Here is a 20,771-nt window from a genome sequence, read left to right as displayed (position 1 = left end):
TCACCTCGGTAGAATCCTAAAGATAATGGTCACTAAGGTTACCAACCGCAACAAATGCACCTGGGGGAACAGTCTACACTCCGACAGCACGCAAGGGCAGAGTATCAAGCTCAATCCCCTTGCCGGTTCCTTGACAATAATCCAAGGTTTACCGACAAGTGACCCCTGGCTCCTCGACAATGGTTAATCTGAGGTTTACCGTTTGTAATACGTGCGTGTCTGGCGTCGTTCCTAATGAGGGAGGATTGATCCCCTCACTGGTTCGGACACGAGCTCGTGCTTCTCCTTTAAGAGAAGCTTTCCCAGAGTACAAATGAGACAATTAGATTTGTTCTATCACAAGATAAGCTACTTGTTTGATTTTTTTGTCTTGGAGAGTTAATTACTCTCCTACTCCAAGACACTAGCCTGATCTAAATTGGTGTTTCAGAGCCCTAGTAAATAAAAGTTACTAAGTTGATTTTACTTTAAGCGTTAATTTTATGGTTTTTCTTAAAGACAAAAGGTAGCGGAAATGAAACCAATGGTGTGTAGACTCGACTCAAACCACTACAAAGATGCACCTAAGATGATTTACGCTACTTTTCTCTTTCAATGAAACTCCTAACTAAGAGAGTTGGAAAATGCAAATTTTATAGAAAACAACTTTCTTAGTAAAGACAATCAAAGAAACAATTCTCTTTATCTTTCCAAGCATACAAACATGACCACTCCTTACGTGCACGAAAAAAATTCTTTTTCTTTCAAAATCCCTCAAAGCTACTTGAAACAAAACTTTTCAAAGGAGATGTTTTTGTATTTTCTCTTATTTAATAAAGCATATAAATCTATTTTAACGAAAATCAATCTCAAAAGCTATAAAATCTATGAAAAATTGACTCACAAGCAAATCAAAAAGAAATTTACTCTAAAGCAAACCTAACGAGGCAAAAGCCTACAAAGATGATTCTAGGTTGTTTTACTTGACCACAATCAAGCCAAGGACTAGCTAATGCAGAATCAAAAGACCAGTCAAAACAAAACTCAAATCTTTTTGTTCTTTTTGTAAAATGGAATTCAATACTCAATCAACAAGCACTTCGAAATTTTCCAAAGAGACAACTCAAAGGTAAGTTGCTCTCACAGGTAGACTTTACAATAGGTCCGACTCCTAAGAAGGCTGACAAAACCAAAGAGATCTAAGGCTTGACAACTTCTACCGCCAAAGTCACTACAGGACCTACTCAAAAATCAAACCCTAGGGCTTAAACTTCTATGAAATCCACTAAAACACTCAATGCTATCGAAACAAGTTCAGGTGAAGATCTTTGACAAGAGACTAATGGATCTGGGCAGTAAAAACTAAGAAAAAGTAAAATCTAAGAGGAAAAAAGCAAAAAATGGAAATTTCTTAATTTTTAGCAGGGTACGCAGGCAACCTGTTAAGATAGGTGCGGGCCCACTCTGTGCACACAGTAACAGTGCATACAGGTACGCACTGTGCAATACTCAGAGGGTGCATATTACTAAAAAAGCCAAGAAAAACTAAATTCAATCTAACCCTAAGCTAACCCACCCAAATACAAAGTCACAGAGCCAAAAACCAGAAAATAAATGACTTTTCTCAGATCAAAGTTGCATACAAAGGAAAAGACTTTCACATCAATGGAGTCCCCAGTGGAGTCGCCATTTTGTCAGGTGGAAAGAGTCGATAGTGCGGACACAACCAACCTCCCTAGGAGCCTAAGACTCTCTAGTGACAAACAAGACAAACAAGAGCAATCCTTCTCTAAACATGCATTTACTATACGAGAAATCAAGTGTTTAGATCCTACCTGTAGTCCAACGTTGTTGTAGCAGTCCAGCCTCGCTGATCCGGATGAGCTCCTCCTTCACTTCGAAACCTGCATTCACTAACAATCAAACGATTAAATAGCACTTGATAATCTCATAAAATAAAACATATTTAACACATAGACCAAGGAGTACATGAAACAACTCATAAATAACAAGTTATTGAGAAGAATGGACTCATTTGCATTAATAGGAAACAAAAGGAACAATTACAACCTGAGCCTTGGTGTTGTGCAAGTCCCTCCCAGGGTCCATCAAGAGTTCTCCTTTACTTTGACAAAGCTCACCCACTTCCAAATACAACAAGCAAAGATGGCAATCTCTCCTCACAAGCTTCTAAATGGGAGTCCTAATTCCAGTAGCATCTACCCTTAGAAATGTTTAGCTTTCAACCTCTCCTCCTTCTGGCCCAATGCCTGTATTTATAGTGCTCAAGAGGAAGTTAATCAGGTCCACCATCAATGGGATAAGCCCCTCTTTGGATGGGATAGTTCCTTTATTGATGGGATAAGTTCCTCTTTGGTAGGGGTACATGAACCATCTGGAGGCGCTTCATACACGTCAAACATACTTCTAGAAGCCTCTAGAAATGACCACAAGTAACTTTTTTGGAGTGAAACTTGCGCTCTTTGACCTTTACAGGGGTACGCACCTGCCCCTTTACATACAGAGCGTACAAGTACGCAGCTTTTGTGAGCATTAGGTGCGTATACGCAGGTAAGGCCGAGAGAATCTGCGTACCCAGAGATAAATACATTTACAAAGACTTTCTCTCTTTTTGGAGTTTTGACATGGAGAGCAGAGGCATAAGACTTGCCCAGGAGGATAACATGACTGTTGATAGAGCCATACTAACTGTAAATAGTCATGGTGACATTTTTTAGTGTAACACACCACCCCCACAGTTCAGCATGGCGAGCACGATCAAGCTACCTGTATTCAGAGGAGTAGGGAATGAGGATCTGGACCAGTTCTATAGCACAAGGGGTCATAGATGACAACATTAAGAAGGCTAAATTAGTGAGCATGTTGACATGGTATATCAAGCACTCTAATGATCACCCAAATGCAGGAATAACGAAGATCCAAAATGTGTAGAACAGAGAATTTAGTCGGTCGAAATCAGAGACACAGTCAATCATCTGATTTAAACAAATCGCAATGCTTCCAGGTGAAACCCCCTGGGATCTAGATCAAAGGCTGAAGAGTATGATCCAAGAGGCTAATATGATGCTAACGGATGTGCAGCACCGTGCATGGTTTGTGGAATCTTTAACACCACACCTGAAGACGAAACTATCATAGCAGAAGCTTTCAACCCAGGGTGAAGCATTGGAAATGGCGATGAGGTTGCATGAAACACCGATACAGGATCCAGGGTTGGGATTCCAACAAATCCATGCAAAACTATAGAATATATGATTGGAGATGCAGAGTTTGAAGCAGGATAGGGCGCCATGACCAGAGGCACGCAAAGAATTGTGTTGCATAAGATGCAAGGACCAGGGCCATGACAAAGACCATTGTCCAATATTTGTGAACTACTTGGTAGGAGGGGGGCCAATGCCGTTGAGACCAGAGGCACAAGGGGGGCCAAGTGGTACACCCATGCTATGGTGCACAATCTGTCAGATAGGAGGAAAGCACACGACGGATAACTATCACTTGTTGCAGAAGTATACACAAACTCCCCAGCAACTGTTTTGTAATTTTTGTAGATAGGTGGGCCACGACAAGTGTACTTATCACAATTACGAGTTAATGATGGAACACGACCCCAGCATACAGAATGTAGATAGAAAGGTGGGGCCTCGACCTAGCCGCAGGGATGGCACGCACTTGATTTCAGGGCCGAGGTCGAGGACGAGGAGGGATGGGACTAGGAAGGTACCGGGGACAGTTAATCTATTACAATTGTGGAGGACTAGGGCACTACGCTCGCAATTGTACCAACCCAACAAGAATATCTTGTTCATACGGTGCTCAGTTCGATCATGAAGCAGTAGATTGTCCTATGTTGATCACACAGATGCGCGAGAAAGGAGTACTTCAGTCTACTCTAACTCAAAATATTCAAATGATGTGGTCTAAACCACGCGAATAAGACCCAAATGTGAATATGGTGATTAGAAGCGGCACGAAGACAGGGGGGATAAGGGGAAGCAGCCTGAGGAATATACATGGGTTCACAAGGCTCCTACAAAGGAACCTGAGTTTGACTTGGAACTTGCAAAGGAGACGTTTATGGAAGCTAGGAAGAGCTTCACAGAGGCCTCTACTTTAAGTAGTAAGGATCAACCAAAGCCATGAATGGATCCTTCTATGCTTACTACCTTTTTGGAGACAGAAAAAGAAGAACCTTGAAAGCGGAGTCTATGGAGGGAGTTTTGTCTTCTCTTTATTCACTCTCTAGTTACCGACATGATACATTTCTTCCCCTCAACCTGCTTTATAAAGCCCTGTGTTCCTTGGCCCTGCTTTCTCCAGACCCGAAAATTTCTCATAAGCAAGCACTTTCCCACCAGCTACTTTCTATCTAGGCCCTTGACTTTCTCTTTAGAAATAACTGAACTAAGGGATATAGATAGCCAAAGCAGGGATACCGGCGAGAGAGAGGCTAGAAACAGGAAGAGGCATGCGCGCATCTGGTTCTCCCCAACTACGCTTGGCTCATTACTATGAATCTATTCCCATGCATGAAACTGCTGCGCGACAATAAGGAAATTAAAGGACTACAGGAGTTGATAACTAGGTGTGTAGGTTCAGGGGAACTATGTGTAGTCAGGAAACTGGGAAAGCATGCATTGCATGCCAAGAGGGAAATGAGATTGATGGTGTAGATTTGCGAATATGAAATGGATTAGGTAATCCTAGACTTGGGTTCAGACGTGAATGTGTTACCAAAGCAAACATGAGAACGCATGGGCAGGCTCGTGTTGCAGTGGTCCCCTATTCAGTTACGAATGGCGAACCAACAGAAGATTTTGCCCATGGGGAGATTGCAAGGGGTAATAGTTGATATCGAAGGCGCGAGCATACAGATGGACTTTGAAGTGACAAAGATTGTTGATGACAGTAATGTTATAGACATTTTTGTGCCTCGCGTCAAGGAGCAGGAAATGTCGATAATTACAGGGATCCTCAGTCCCTAAACATGTTGTTCTTACCCCTAAAAGAACAAGGTCATCAATCAACAGCACTTCCAATCAATTCTCCACCTGAAAACACTTCAGAACAGGCTTATTTTGGATCATGTCAGCTGCTTAACTGAGCTTCTGCGCTGTATTGCAACTGTCCCACTCTGTACCTGCGCTGGAAGTCAAAAACAATGAAGGCTACCTGCGCTGGGCGAGATTGGCCAAGTGGCACAGTCCTCCTGCAAGGTGTCAATTGCCCAGGAAGCTTCCAAACTGACACTTGGTTCATCAGATTCACCTTGTGATGAGTAAGAGGTACTTGATCACCATGTGTAACCAAGGATCTCCAAGTGGACTCAAGAACTGAAGATTAACTGAAGAGGGAGAGGACACTAGTCAGCTCTATGCCAGCCTCAAGCTGACTCATCCTCTCTTCTTCTCTCCTATATATAGAGCTCTTCTATGAGGTCTAAGGAGGCTGGAATTTTGGTATAAGCAAGGAGGTGTTGTTGGTATACTGCCAGGATTATTGGGTGATTGTTTTACTAGAGGTGAAGAAGAGAGTTCTTGCTGCCGAGGAGGTGCTGCTGGATTGGGGCCAACATCATTGGTTGTAACTTCCTCTGGAACCCTGTTACTTTCTATCAATAAAGTTTGCATGTTCTTCTATATACTTGTTTTACATAGATGCTTTTGTGTTTACATGTATATTTGATGCAACCTAATCCATGCTTCAATTATGATTGCTTGTATCTCGTAGTTTGCTCCCTTTTGTTGTGCAGATTCTGTGTGTAGCTGGATCGGCTTGGAGAGTAAAGAGCTGGGAACGGGATACAAAGCGAGAAGGACAAGGATCGACTAAGCGCAAGACACCAGGTTGGTTGATCCTCTTTCTATTCTCTCTGTGCTTTCATAAATATGAACATGAAAACTTTGTCATTCAGTTGTTGCTAAAGTCTGTCACCTTTAGAAAGGGTTAGTGTCATCCGCATCGGATACTTTTCCCCACAACAAACTGGCGACTCCGCTGGGGAGATCCTAGTATCTTGTTGTTGTAGTATTTTGCTATTCATTTCTTGAAGAAAGGAGTACCGAATCGAAAAGCTTTTGACTCTATCAAAAGCGAAGTAGAGGGTTTTTGCTACTCTTGCTCCTTTGCTGAGCAAATTCAAGATTTAAAGAGCTAATCTACAGATGAATCCTTACTCTTTGTGATAGATCTTTATCCTCTTGATCATCCCTTAGCCTGTACTTAACCCATAGCATTTTATTTCAGTCAAAACAGTACATTTTTGAGCTTTTTATGACCCGGAATTCTTAGCAGACGTAACTCTCGTAAGTCAGTGCAGGCTGTCCACAGGCAGTCTGCATTACAGCGCAGGTGCTCCCTTCGGGAACTGCGCTGAGAGTGAAACTGGCAGACCAGTGCCTGCGCTGGTCCAGTTGGCCTTAGTCTAGCTCAGCTCTTCCTTTGTGTCTTGGCCCTGTTTGCACTTGTTTTTTGGCTAATTGCTTGCTGGTTATTGTATTTGCTGTAGACCTTATCTCCTTGACATTATTCCGCCTCAGTTGTGTGATGAAATTGTAAACGTTCTTTCAGTATTTCTTGTTTCAGTTACAATTTCCCATTGTGAAAAGCGAACCTAGTAGCTGTGGCCTCTTAGATTACGATCTTATGAGTTAGTGTTATTACTGTTCATAGCTGTTTAAGTTGGTTTGTTTTCACTTTATGGTTTTAATTCATATATTTTTGGTGTAAAACAAGTACCTGTAAAGCGTCTTTTCATTTAGACAATACTTGTTTGTTTACGCTTCAAATTGAATTCGAAAGTCATACAACAGTTTTCCTTTTGTTAAGCATCAACATTAAAGGAAAAGAAAAGAAATACATGCATCTTGCATTTGCATTTTTGATAAGTTTGGGTGTCTAATCTAGGAGAAAGTGCATTAGTTTGTGCTTTGTGCTCTGTGTGGAAAGATATTGTTTTTCTCTCCCCTCAGTAGTTAGGATTTTCAAAGCTAAAAGGATTGTGAAAGCTTGCTTATCATTTTAGCTGCATTTAGGAATTTGTACCAATACATCTCGTGGTGATCCTGAAAGACAAACTGATAAACAAGATCAACTTAAAATATATTGAATGAATCTAAAAACGCATTGTAACATAACGCTCACAATATAGGTCTAGGTAGAGACGTGTTCCGGCGTCGTTAAACGTAGTGACTGTCGATCTCTACGAAGGTGGGTGATTCCTCCTGAGGGACGATAGCACTAATATGGATTTGAGCTCCCGCGTACCGTCGCGTATATTGGGAGACCCCTATAGGCAATTATCCTTTATCCTTAGGAAGCCGTGTCGACCGCCCTACTGATCGCGATGCAGTGAACACAGCATTCACGAAGATTGACCACCCGTACCGTAAAACGTATTCTGTGGTTTCGCGAAAGGTTTGGCACACCCTCTGCCTAGATCTCCAGAGCAGTTTCTTTTGGCTCTTTTCAAACTCTATAATTGAAAAGGTCCAACCGAGCATTTGTCACTTCGGGCTCGTTAATACATCGAAGGTGACTAGAGTCATCTTTAGCTTTTTCTCGACTCTTAAAACATGAAAAAGCAAAGTTGTGTCTAAAAGCGTCTAATAAAATTCATTCAATACGGAAAATAATTCCCCTTTTTTGTATTTTAGTTGATCAAGTAATCTGCAATCGTGGAGGAAAGTCAATTAAAACCCCGTCGTTCAGGGAGGCTTGCAGGTCGACCATCTTTGTCTCCGGAACCGAAAGTAGTACGAGCAAAGTGATCTCGCTGGACCAGGTCAAAATCTCCTTTTAAAGTTAGAACGGAAGTTCCAACAACATCTGAGATTCTGGTCACTCCCAATATTTCTGGAATCCCTGCCTCTATTGAAGAAGTTCAACGGCAACAGAAGGACAATTGTATTGATCCTAGTCTGAAAACAAGTACTTGTTTAACTGAACCAGTTCCATTTGAAACTGGTCCACAGAGTCTTGTTGTTCAAACAACTGTCGCTGTCGAAACAACCCCTTCTTCGGCACCAGAAATCTATTACGGACCTGACGGTCTGCCTCTTCCTCCTGGTCTGATCGCAATAGAAGAAATCGTAGAGGACCAGCAAGCAAATACTCCAATTCATTTTGGAGTAGATTCCACTCTTTTTCCTTCTGCATCAGAAGTTTGTCTATCGCCACAAGAAGTTCTTGAAGAATCGTTAGGAAGTTTATTGGATAGACTTAAAATGTCTGAACAACCGTCGGCATCTAGAACTGTGCCAAACGACACGGCGACAGCAGAAGCTCCTGCTGCCATTCCAACGATGTTTGCCGGCATACCATCTGTCCCAACTAGTTCTCATCAACTAGAAGGAGTCCACCCAGGGACTATTATGACAACTTGGTCTGTTCCAGTTTGTTCTTTCGGTATAATACCCGGTAATTCTTATGTTGAAACTAGACAAATTGATCCCTTTGGGAATCATTTTGGACCATCCAGTCCTCAAAGGCCATCTATACCCTTGAGCTCCGGATTGTTACCGTATGGGGGGCAATATGCCCTTTCACTTCCCCTTTCGGGGGGATACCCATACGGCAGTTTTCAACCACATTCAGGTTTGACTGAAGTAACGACGAGTGGTTGGGTACCTATGTTACCCCAACAACCAAGAGTTGTATATTCCATGCAACAATGTGTACTTATGTCTAGTATCCCGACGACGCCAGCAATTGTAACCGTGTCGCAAGTTCAATCGATGCCTGTTGTATGTCAACCCCAAGTTGTAATGCAATAGCCTATTGACCCTGCAACACAACCACAATCGCCAATTGCCGGGACGACACAGATACAAACGGGGACTATACCCCCGCATCTTGGTCCGTCGGTTAATGTCGCACAACAAAACATGGCTTCACAACCATGGATGGTGCAATACCAACAACCTCAGTTTCAACAGGTGTACCAAGGATCTGAGCAACAGATCTTTGCGAATAATGGGCAACCCTATATTCAGAACGGGTTAAATCAACCACTTTACAGTGGCCAAGCCCACCAACCATATCAGTCATATCAACATCAGTTGCATTATGCTGGTGTGCAAAGGCCTACTGCTCAGGCGATTCCATCGTATCCTGGGTACGCCTCGCCAAACCTGTATCAGCAGTTGCCATTTGTGGCGACCTTAGAATTACCAGATTTACATCGATTAACGAACGATCCAATCGCCTATGCCCATTGGTGGCCAGCGATTCCTCACAAACTTCCTTCGGACATTCCTAAATTCAATGGAAATCCGGGCGAAGACCCGTCGAATCATGTGATGACATTCCATCTGTGGTGTTCGTCGAATACCTTGAATGATGATTCGATAAGGCTTCGCCTTTTCCAGAGGACATTGACTGGTCCGGCGGCCAAATGGTATATTGAATTACCTAGAGCCTCTTTCGACAATTTTAGTTCCCTAGCCACGACTTTCTTAGCACACTTTCAGTTACCTATAAGGTATGAAACTGGAATAGAGATTTTGACCAATTTCAAGCAGACAACTGCCACACATATATCTGATCATATACATGAGTGGCGTCGTCGTTGCAGAATGGTAAAAACCTATGTTCCGGATCAGCTATTAGCTGAGTGGTTTATAAAGTCGCTTCTGCCGGCAATTACCGAAGATGTGGCCAAGGGAGGCATCGTAACAGAGGAGCAAGTTATTGCTCGTGCTCAATATTTGGACTTAGTGTATACTCAGTCGGGCACGCTCTATGATAAGATACCTGATGCCCCCAGACCGGAATTTTCAATCCCTCCTCCTCCCGGATCGAATAGTGACTCTCATGCCGGTGATAGCGTGATTGGAACTGCAAACGCTAAGTCGACAAGGGATTCGAATAAGAAAGCCCGTAAGACTTCGAATCAAAAAGCAAATCAAGAGATTCTTGCTTCGGAGGTAAATGCTCTATCTACGGATAAAGATAAAAACTCCAATCAACCAGGAAGCAAGAAGAAACAAAACAAAGGGAGAAAAGGGAAACCCCCTTCGGGGTGTCATATATGCGATGAGGATCATTGGACAGCAGATTGTCCATTCAAAGCTGAGCTTAAAAGATTCTTTAAGAGTCCGAAAACCTCAGCTGTGTTGACTGATCCGTTTCCTAATCCTAGTCAAAATCTGGTTGCTAATCAAAATGCTTCCCGATCCCAAGTGCTTATGTTGTCTACCTCAAAGCAGCAGAATAATGCTTTGACAAGGAATAAAGATTACGGGAATCCATGGCTGTCAAATAACAAGGCTAATGAACAACCTAGTAGTTCGACGACAGTTTTGACCAAAGTTGTGCCGCCCATCATTCCTGAACCAATGGTAAAGTTGCCAAAGGGAGTAGTACACAAATCGACATTTAATCCTCGTGCCAAAATAGCACAGGATTATAATACAATAGAGGACCTGGCCCAATCGCCGTCCGCTATGTCGACACTTGAGGTATCGCAAAATTGCACCTCCCAAGAGCAAGCTTTATTATCAGCTATAAGTGGGATTGGTCCAATGGATTCCAATCTTGTGGCCTTTGACCATAAAGGATATGACCCTAAGTTACCAGCTCAACAAGCTTTCCTTATTAAAGTGAAAGCCCTCAACAAAATTGTTCATCGAGCAATTATTGATGAGGGGGCATCTACATGTCTTATGTCGATGAACTGCTGGAAAAATTTAGGCTCACCACCCTTGTCGAAATCGTCAACGACGTTAAAAGCATTTGATGGACGATCATACACTCCATACGAGATTTTAAGTAACTTGCAAGTTGAACTGGGGGGCAAAACAGTAGAAGTTGATGTGGAAGTAATCGACGGAAACCTCGATTACAACATCCTACTGGGAAGGCCTTGGATATATGCCATGGCCGCAGTTGTGTCGACCTACTTCAGGAGGATTGTATTTCCTTTTCAAGGAAAAATTACAATCGTCGACCAACAAACATTTCTCCCCAACAGTTCTCAAGTTACGGGAAGCAGCACAATGATCCATGAAAGTAATCAATCACTCCAAAATATCGGAGTAGGTCTCCTAAAAGACCCTGCCTTAATGGGTACTTTTGCCCTACCGCCGGCAGGTAGCCTAGCGGAAGTAGCCACAGTGGAAACCTACAATATGAAATCTTCCATATCCAACGGATTCAAAAGGTTCCTAAATATTTTGTCAGCATGGATCGTCGCCCTAATGGAAATACTGTAAATATAGTGGGCCCTGAGGACGGTTCTTATCTCGTGTCAACCTCGTTAAAAAATGAAACAAGTAGTCATGAGGATAGTTCTTCTATTATGTCAACCTCATTAAAAAATGAAACAAATCCCTTTTTCAAAATTCAAAGGTAAACCTTCATTCCAACCACCAAGTTGAATGCAATGAAGCTTGGGGGGCACCCTCCTTTGACATGCGTTATTATGATGCTGGGGGCATGCAAAAGATCGAGCAGTTTTAACAATGTTCATGCTCGTTAAAAAATAAACGCAAGATCCGAGCAGTTTTAGCGCATAGTTCATGCTCGTTAAAAAATAAACATAAGTTTATGAGCAGGCTTCCCTTCAGAGTTCAAGCTCATTCAGAAAAAATGAACCGGTAAATAACCTTTTGAGATCGTAAATTCATCAGCCATAAAAGCCTTGGTCGTGTTTGTGCACCGTCACCTCCACTGTTCATTTGGCCGATCATTCACCTCCATTTGTGTGTTTACCTCTTTTGAGAAACAGCTGCGAAGAGTGATTTCACCTAGCCATCCTTGTGACACTACCGTGATTGGAAAATTCCAACCTGTACCTGGAATCAGTTGCTATCCCTGTTTATCACTCGTTCCTCAAAAGACGAGTCTTCTTTGAGCTCTTTTCACTGACTCGTAAAATATGAAAAGTTTGCCGAGTTTTGGCCTTCCAGCTCGTTAAACAACCGGAACGCTATCCCTCCTCTAGATTTTAATCTTTTTGGACCTGAGGGATTATTGCACAAAAAGATCGAGCGCTTGTTTTGTTCGGCTCGTTAAAGCAATCGAAAATTCATCCCTTCTGTATTGTTTTATACTTTTTCGGACTTAAGGGATTAGATGACGAAAAAGGAATTCTGGAGTTGACTTTATGTACCTTTTCAGACTCTCTAAAAATGAAAAGGACCGAGTTTTCCTTGTCATTAGACTCGTTAAAATGATTAAATAGCGACAAACTTGTCTTTAGACGAGAACGAGTTTCCCTATCGCTAGGCTCGTTAAATCTTAGCGATGGGCTTGCCCGAAGGGCAGGTTATAGAACAAGCATATGTTATCCTCCTCAAGCTTGACAAAAATAAAGAGGTACTGGTCAGAAATGACTGGGGAAAAATTGGGAGAACATCAAAGTTTAGAGGTAGCAAGTCACTCTTGAACATGACACTTTTCTTCCGTATCACATCGGGTTGGGTTGTCTCATTTACCGGTTTCATCACCATGGTCCTCGCCACACCATCCATTCGGGGTAATGCTACCGATCCATCACATCAGTGTCGTTATATGTTCAAGAGGGGTCATTCAGAAAGTGTCAACCGTGTCCCATCCACTACCACACATTTTCCTTCATCCATTTCATGATCGCCACCCTGAATCATATATCACAGTTTGTTTCACCTCCACTAAATCATTAGCTCCGTTCCGTGTCATTGATGTGGGATTCATCAAGGCCCTCCTTTGACGGATCACTTCTTGTCGACTTCAGCTCATTATCCAAGAAGTCGATCTAGGAACACCCCCATCAGTACTTTGAAGCTTGCATGCCTCAATGGCAAGTTTCTCACTTCCGGCGACAGGTATACATCAATGACCTTCGACCAGAAGATTTTGCGTGACGTTCGACGCCAAGTCCTTTATTCACGCCACGTGAATTGTACTGCCGTACCTTGAGGGTCACCGTCATTATTGGTGATTCCTCTTGCGCTTGTTAACGGTTTTCATTATTGACCGGTAATCAAGCGATGTCTTTCCATGTTCGACTTCAGCGTAATTCTCACATGGATCGACTTGTACTTAGAGTGAAGATCGAACGAGTTTGAATACCCCGAATCTAGTTTCATCCATCCGGGCTGCGATATATATTCAGGAAATATAAAAGCATTTACCATGTACATCATTGCAGCAGATGATCATCCTCCTCAAAGGATGATAATTTTAGCGGAATATTATCAGTCTGTCTTCAGACAATCGTCTGTCATATGTACCAAAATGTATTTATAGAAAGCTGAGCATGGGAATACCCGCCTCAGCTAGATCATGAGAATAATGATGAATGAAAGATAATGTATTGTATTGTATTGTATTACAGGGCACTCTCCTCAGCACTGGAACGAACTTTGGACCCTCTAGCTAAAGCATTTCACCCGATTAACGGCCTCATACTTTAGGGGGCAACTGTTATAGACATTTTTGTGCCTCGCGTCAAGGAGCAGGAAATGTCGATAATTACAGGGACCCTCAGTCCCTAAACATGTTGTTCTTACCCCTAAAAGAACAAGGTCATCAATCAACAACACTTCCAATCAGTTCTCCACCTGAAAACACTTCAGAACAGGCTTATTTTGGATCATGTCAGCTGCTTAACTGAGCTTCTGCGCTGTATTGCAACTGTCCCACTCTGTACCTGCGCTGGAAGTCAAAAACAATGAAGGCTACCTGCGCTGGGCGAGATTGGCCAAGTGGCACAGTCCTCCTGCAAGGTGTCAATTGCCCAGGAAGCTTCCAAACTGACACTTGGTTCATCAGATTCGCCTTGTGATGAGTAAGAGGTACTTGATCACCATGTGTAACCAAGGATCTCCAAGTGGACTCAAGAACTGAAGATTAACTGAAGAGGGAGAGGACACTAGTCAGCTCTATGCCAGCCTCAAGCTGACTCATCCTCTCTTCTTCTCTCCTATATATAGAGCTCTTCTATGAGGTCTAAGGAGGCTGGAATTTTGGTATAAGCAAGGAGGTGTTGTTGGTATACTGCCAGGATTATTGGGTGATTGTTTTACTAGAGGTGAAGAAGAGAGTTCTTGCTGCCGAGGAGGTGCTGCTGGATTGGGGCCAACATCATTGGTTGTAACTTCCTCTGGAACCCTGTTACTTTCTATCAATAAAGTTTGCATGTTCTTCTATATACTTGTTTTACATAGATGCTTTTGTGTTTACATGTATATTTGATGCAACCTAATCCATGCTTCAATTATGATTGCTTGTATCTCGTAGTTTGCTCCCTTTTGTTGTGCAGATTCTGTGTGTAGCTGGATCGGCTTGGAGAGTAAAGAGCTAGGAACGGGATACAAAGCGAGAAGGACAAGGATCGACTAAGCGCAAGACACCAGGTTGGTTGATCCTCTTTCTATTCTCTCTGTGCTTTCATAAAGATGAACATGAAAACTTTGTCATTCAGTTGTTGCTAAAGTCTGTCACCTTTAGAAAGGATTAGTGTCATCCGCATCGGATACTTTTCCCCACAACAAGTAACCCTTATCCCACATTACTAGGAATAGACTGGGCCACTGATATGAATGGCATCATCAACTTGAAGAAGCGAAAGATGATATTCGAGAAAAATTCCCTACGCGTAGTAATTCCGCTAGATCCATCCAAAGGAGTGCACTACACTGAACCTGTGCATGACGATGATAGCAATGATGATCTATATTGCATTTACCAGATAATGGCGTAAGACCAGGATCGGGTGAACCCGACTGCAGATGGGAGAATCTCATGCGAACGTAACAGTTCTTGTACTTTGGATTTAGATGAAGAAGTAAAACACTGGAAGAACCAGTTACACGAAGTGACAACATTGAACTGCAACATGATGATTAGATCACTGTGGTGCATGACGACGAAAGCAAGGGAACTTCCAACATATGATGGGGTAACAGCGGTGGATGAATTCTTAGATAAATTTGAAAGTGCAGTATCGGAAAAGCAACAGTATAGTTCACTGGAATGGGTGTTGCGCACGACACCCACACAATGGTGGAGTACCCATAAGAAGACTATGGGGAACTACCACAAATGTAGAAGACGAACGTGCCTATGTTTTGGGAGTCCTCGGTGTTGAACGAGAGCCGGGCAGCAAGGACGAAGTAGTTTGCGCACCCACTTGTGTCGATGACTGCAGATATGTGCTATGCAAACACATCCCAGACTAAGGATCGGGAATCAGAACTCGACATGGTAGTAGGGAAAGTGATGCATACCATAAGTATTCCACATCAGAGCATTTACAAAGATATGCATAATCATGAACAAAGTTTACCAGGTGAGACAAATTGACTGGGACCTGTGTGTACCAGCGTTCAATGAGCCTATTAAACAACCATGTGCTCCCTTGGGTTAGCCTCGAGGCAACACTTGGTTGTTTAACATTTGAGCCAGTATAGAGCATTGAGCACCAAGCACCCTTGCCACCCTTGAGTATGCAGCCAAACGGATCTAGTGTAGACACGATGATGGCTGCGAGAACTAGAGTGCGATTTACGAAAGTTACCCCAGAGCCCCATATGATCCAGGAGGCTGGAGAGGTGGAAACTCCACCAAAGGTTCCAAAGTCACCACACACGCTGCAACCACAAAAAGACAAGAAGAAAATGGGGCCAGTCCGAGTATCACCACGGAACCCATGGTTTAGTAAATTGTCAATGGTAGAGAAGTGAAAAGCCGTCACCTTTGAAACAGAGGAGGAGGAGGAAGATTTGCAAGCCCTGATTGCCCAAATTGAAGCACAGGATGATGAGGCAGAGAATGTCTCCCAAGTGACTTCGGCAATAAAGTTACCCCCTACACCCCCCAGTGGAAGGGGAAAGCCAAGATATCGAAGGACCTAGAGGCCACGAAGAATGCACTCCAGACCCCACTCCTTCTGGATGAAATAAGGTTTGAAGGTCTGCCAATGGGACGTGTACCTAATATGAAGTTTGAAGATTGGGACCTCACATACAGCGATAAGTTCCCACAGTTGGCCGCGGAGAAATTACTGTAGCAGAAATGGTTACGTGGTGTGGAGAAGGCTAGGTTACTCCATTTGCAATGGATACTCCACTACCACCTAGCACCCATCACAATTTTTGTCATACGGCAGCTGTTGTGCCTAGTACATGATGGGTATCTCTAGCTAGAGGAATCGATTCCCGTTATGGCCGATTTAATTCACCGGATTTCTCGGTTACCCATCAAAGGAAATGACCCCGCAGCCATAGCAGGAAAGAGTGACGACTTGGCCCTCACAGAACCTATAAAAGCCAAATATAAGCTGGAGAAGAGGAAGCGAGGGTACGTAATAGTGACCATCAAGGACCAAGGGGTGAGTGTAGTCAGCCAGCTACTGGCCAATAGGCTACTGAGGAAATGTCGTGCCGAAAAAGTGCCAGCGTCTGTAATTTCATTGGCAGTGCAATGCACAGAGCGGGTCCAGTTCAACTAGGTGCAGTTCCTCTGTGACAAGTTTTTGACAAACTATAGAGAGGCCGAGGAGTAGGGTAAGACCTTCCACTATGCGTGGTTGCCCTTATCCATCCTATTGGTTGCAGGAGAGCTGTCAGAAGATAGCCAGTTTCCCACAATTAAGGGTGACCTACCTGAATCCGCGAGGTACACCTCCCTTTGGGAAACGAAAGATACGAAGAGGATTCACGAGATAAAGGTGTTTTTGGCATTCGTAGAGGCAAACATACGAACATGGATCAACCGTAGGCCACGCTTGTCCCCTACAGTATATAATAGCTTGCAAAGCGCAATAGATTTCAAGGCGGATATGCATAACTTGTATATCCAGGCGAGTAAGGATCTAGCCCGAATGTGGGTGAAGCTTTCGTTCATTGCAACAGATGATGCAATCTTCGATGTGATGGCGTCATGGTCTCTGGAGTGGCATGCTCTGGACTTGGCAGAAATGGAAAATAGTGTAGCACAGCAGCAAAAGAAGGAAACCAAGTTGTGCATCATGCAGCTGGCGGAGAGAAAGCGTTAGGAACAAGAGGTAGCCACGTAGTGGAAGGCGGCTGAGGTAGTAGAGGCAGCACAGACAATAAAGACCACAACTGCGTTCACCAAAGAGACTGAGGAAGGCCAAGAAATGTCCATAGAATAGGACATATAGGAAGCTGAGACAAAGAAATGCATGGACCCTACGCCAAAATCGACCTAACTCAAGAGGCCACGCGTCCATGAGAAGCTAGCCTCGCGGAAAAATACAAAGGCAACAAAGACCTCCGCCGACCCATTCCAACTCACTGAGGGAGACCTTCTTGACATTGGCAAAATAGTTCATGATGTCATTAAGGATGAATTTGAATAATTAATGACGGAGCAAACAACTGTGTTGGGGGAATTCAGAGCATAGTTGCAGGCATTACAGGTGCGACCCCCAGGAATATGACACCACAACTTGTAGAAGGTACATCTGAAGCCAAGTAGATGTTGCATGCCCACACAATGAACACTTTTGTGTTACCAGAAGAGGCATTATTAGTAGCAGCCGAGGGTGACATGGGGTAACTACTGAACTTCGTGCCAGGGAGGGCCGCGCCCTCCAAGTCTTGAGTGAGCAGAAGTTAAATTTAGAACATCTCAACCTGCAACATGACAACCTAGTCGCACAAACCCAGGGATTGGAACATGTCATGGAGGAGGCCTGTAGCAGCATACCGAAGTTGTCTGTGCCGGTGGCACTCCCACCAGTGAAAAAGATTCACCAACTAGCAGTTGGAGTCCGCAAGGCCCAGGAGGAGGCTGTGAAGGTTCAGTTGGAGCTGAACCTGCAGATCGCGGAGCTGTGACTGAAGGTGCAACCCTCTACACCCCTGAAAGTCAGAGAGCAGTGCCATTGTGCCATTCAATCAAGGTTGGAAGCGATAGAGCACGTTGTATAGGACTGCACGGGATTGTTGGATCAATCCCTCTTCACGCTTACCTCACTGCAGGAAGATCCAACCATACAGTGCCTGGAGACAGAAGCATGGCAATTACAACAAGCTTATGACAATATCAGGGGGACTGCAAAGACAGTCGCCCTTACTCAGCTACTTGCCAAGATGAAGGAGGCTCGGGCTCTAAAGGAACATGTGGATGTCACGCGCCAGAAAGAAGCAGTGCTTAAAGCGTGCATCCAGCCTTGGCTTGAGGAAGCATTCACAGTCACCACCACAATAGAGGGAAAGCTAGCCCAGATGCAGGGTACATTGCGCTAAGGCAAGAAGGTGCCTCTAACAATGATGCATTAGAGAATCGCACACAACTGGTACAGCGGACAACGGAAGAATGCTTGTGGACGTAAGTGAAGCACATATGTTTTTGGATGGACTTTGCATGAAGATCACCGCACCAGCAGAGTGACTTGGGGTGAGTCACGATGATTCTGTTGGGGGCCTGTTGGGCAGCAGATCCCCCCCATAGCATGTTTTCTTGGGCTTGTAGCCCAAGTTTTGGTCAATGTAATGTAAGGACCCCGCAAAATGCGGGTGTGGAGCGCGAGAGTCTAGGGTTATCCTCCCTAAAATAATGTAATTTATTATAGAATGTGTCGGCCTATCCATGGTCCGCAGACCATGGGAATGTATAAATAGAGTGAGGCTCTAAGTGTAAAAGGGAGTTTTGTTGGAGTCTTAGCTTTGAGAAGTAACATGGGTTTTTGAATAAGGAATTTTCTCTGAGTTTTTAAGTCTGAGTCTTGGGTTGTAGCAGTAAGGTGAGGCTCTACAGCTGTGTGCGCAGAGGCCTGGTAAAGAGCGCAACTTTGTGCGTAGACCCCTGCAGCTGAGTGCACAGGGCGGAGTTGGGATTGTACTTGGATAGAGAATTAATAAAAGATAATTTGATTCTAAAATACTATGTGTTTATACTCTTGTTCTGTTTATGAATCTCTTTACTATTTTATGTTTGCACGCACTTGTCATGAATGTTGAATGATTAATGAGAATATTGGGCCCACATAATTAAGTTCAGATCTATAATAAAAGAATAGTCAGGAATAAGGATCTAGATAGCACCTCTCTGCACTCTTTACAGAGCGATGCGAAGGTCAAACAACTGCACGGAGCAGCGCAAGCGCGCAGGATAGGTTCGCAAACTTCCCAGACTTCATCAAGACATCCCTAGGGTGCGAAAACCTAGTTCCAGCACCATCCCATACTACCTTGGGTGAGACCTCAATCTGCACACCGTGGACTGTTTCAAAAAGAGCCAGTAGTTTTGGGATTTGTTTGGATAAGTCATTTCTAAACCTAGGTCAGGCCCCAACAAGTCAACAATCAGGTAGTAGGAAAACATGTCACAGATAACTGTCATTTGCTGTAGAAGTTTGTATAGACACTGCAACCGTTGTTCTGCAACTTTTGTAGGTCGGTAGGGCATGATGAGCATAATTACAGGAGTTATTAGTTGATGATGGATAGAACTCCCACTCATAAGGTTCATGCATAAATGCGACCCCCTGACTAGAGTGCAGGGATTGCACGGACAGGATTTGAAGGGCATGTGTTGAGCTAATTTATGTTCCTAAACTAACACAATTATTTATTATCAATCCGGGTTGTTTATTCTTTGAGGCAAGTTCACTATTTGTGAAGATATAATATAACCAAACCTTGAAAGATAAATGATTAAAAGCTAAATAAAATACATCTTATCACTCTAATTCAATCAGCTTAAAAGAGAAAACATTGAAAGGGTTCTTGAACTCAAGAAGTCCTCCTTCACCTCAATCAGTACTTAATGAATTAGAGATTGAAACTAAACTCAAGATGCATAAATTATAAATGAAAGAAGCTCTTAACTTAAGAGACACATAAGATATTCCATCATAATTCATTCATCTCAATTTCTAAATCTAAATGGAAATAAAACTGCTTGCATGTAAACAAAAGAAACTAGTTTTGATTCATCATTTAATAGAAGGGATGCCCAACTTGAACATCTATTTTCCAATTCAATAGAATGATGAATAAGCCATTAACAAATGAAATCAATCACTATGCATATCCATAAAGCAATCTGAAATAAGACTATGAAAAACTAAGGCTACAATCAACCAAATTGCAATGAAATGAAACTAGTTTAACATGGAAGTGTACTTAGCTTGGAGTGGGGGCCCTCCACCCTTGCCTTGCACACTTTGAAAGATGATTTCAGAAGCTTAGATCAGTCACACATCCATAGCATTGAGCAGAAAAATGAGAATAGCACAAGTCTTCAAATTAAGTCTTCAAACCAAAAGTATTACAGCATAAAAGTATCATAAGTCAATGTATGAGCCATCAAAGTTGTGGCTCTTAAATAAGGAGTCTCATGAAAAAAACTGATCTACATTCACTCTAACAAACCAAGCTACTCTAATCCACCTATCCAAGTCGAATTCACTACCCTCATCCCAAGAAATATGACTGATATCATGGAATCTCAAAACTGCCCTATTTAGATGGGATTTCTGGATGACTAGTCATGATTGACTAGCTCCAAATAGGCATAATAAAGCTCGTTCTGTTGGAACCAAGCATAGGTGGCTTGGTCCTAGTTCCCAATATTTCCATTCATGTATCCCATTCATGCTGAAGTGGCCTGCATCCATATCAATCATGAAGTGATTACGGGAATTTCTGAAATTTCCAAAATTGCACTTAAAATCAAACTTTTATAAAAACTTTAGAAATTGACAAATTAAAGCTAAATACCTGATTGGACATCAAATATTCATTAAAATGGGATGAATGGAGTGAAAATGGATGATAAATAGATGGTTAGGTAAGTTTCTCAAAGCAAAATAA

Source organism: Pinus tabuliformis, chromosome 2_1, assembly GCF_031772625.1.
Source record: "Pinus tabuliformis cultivar Carrire ecotype Pingquan chromosome 2_1, CPIR1, whole genome shotgun sequence".
Lineage (NCBI taxonomy): Eukaryota > Viridiplantae > Streptophyta > Pinopsida > Pinales > Pinaceae > Pinus > Pinus tabuliformis.
This window is presented reverse-complemented; position numbering follows the sequence as displayed.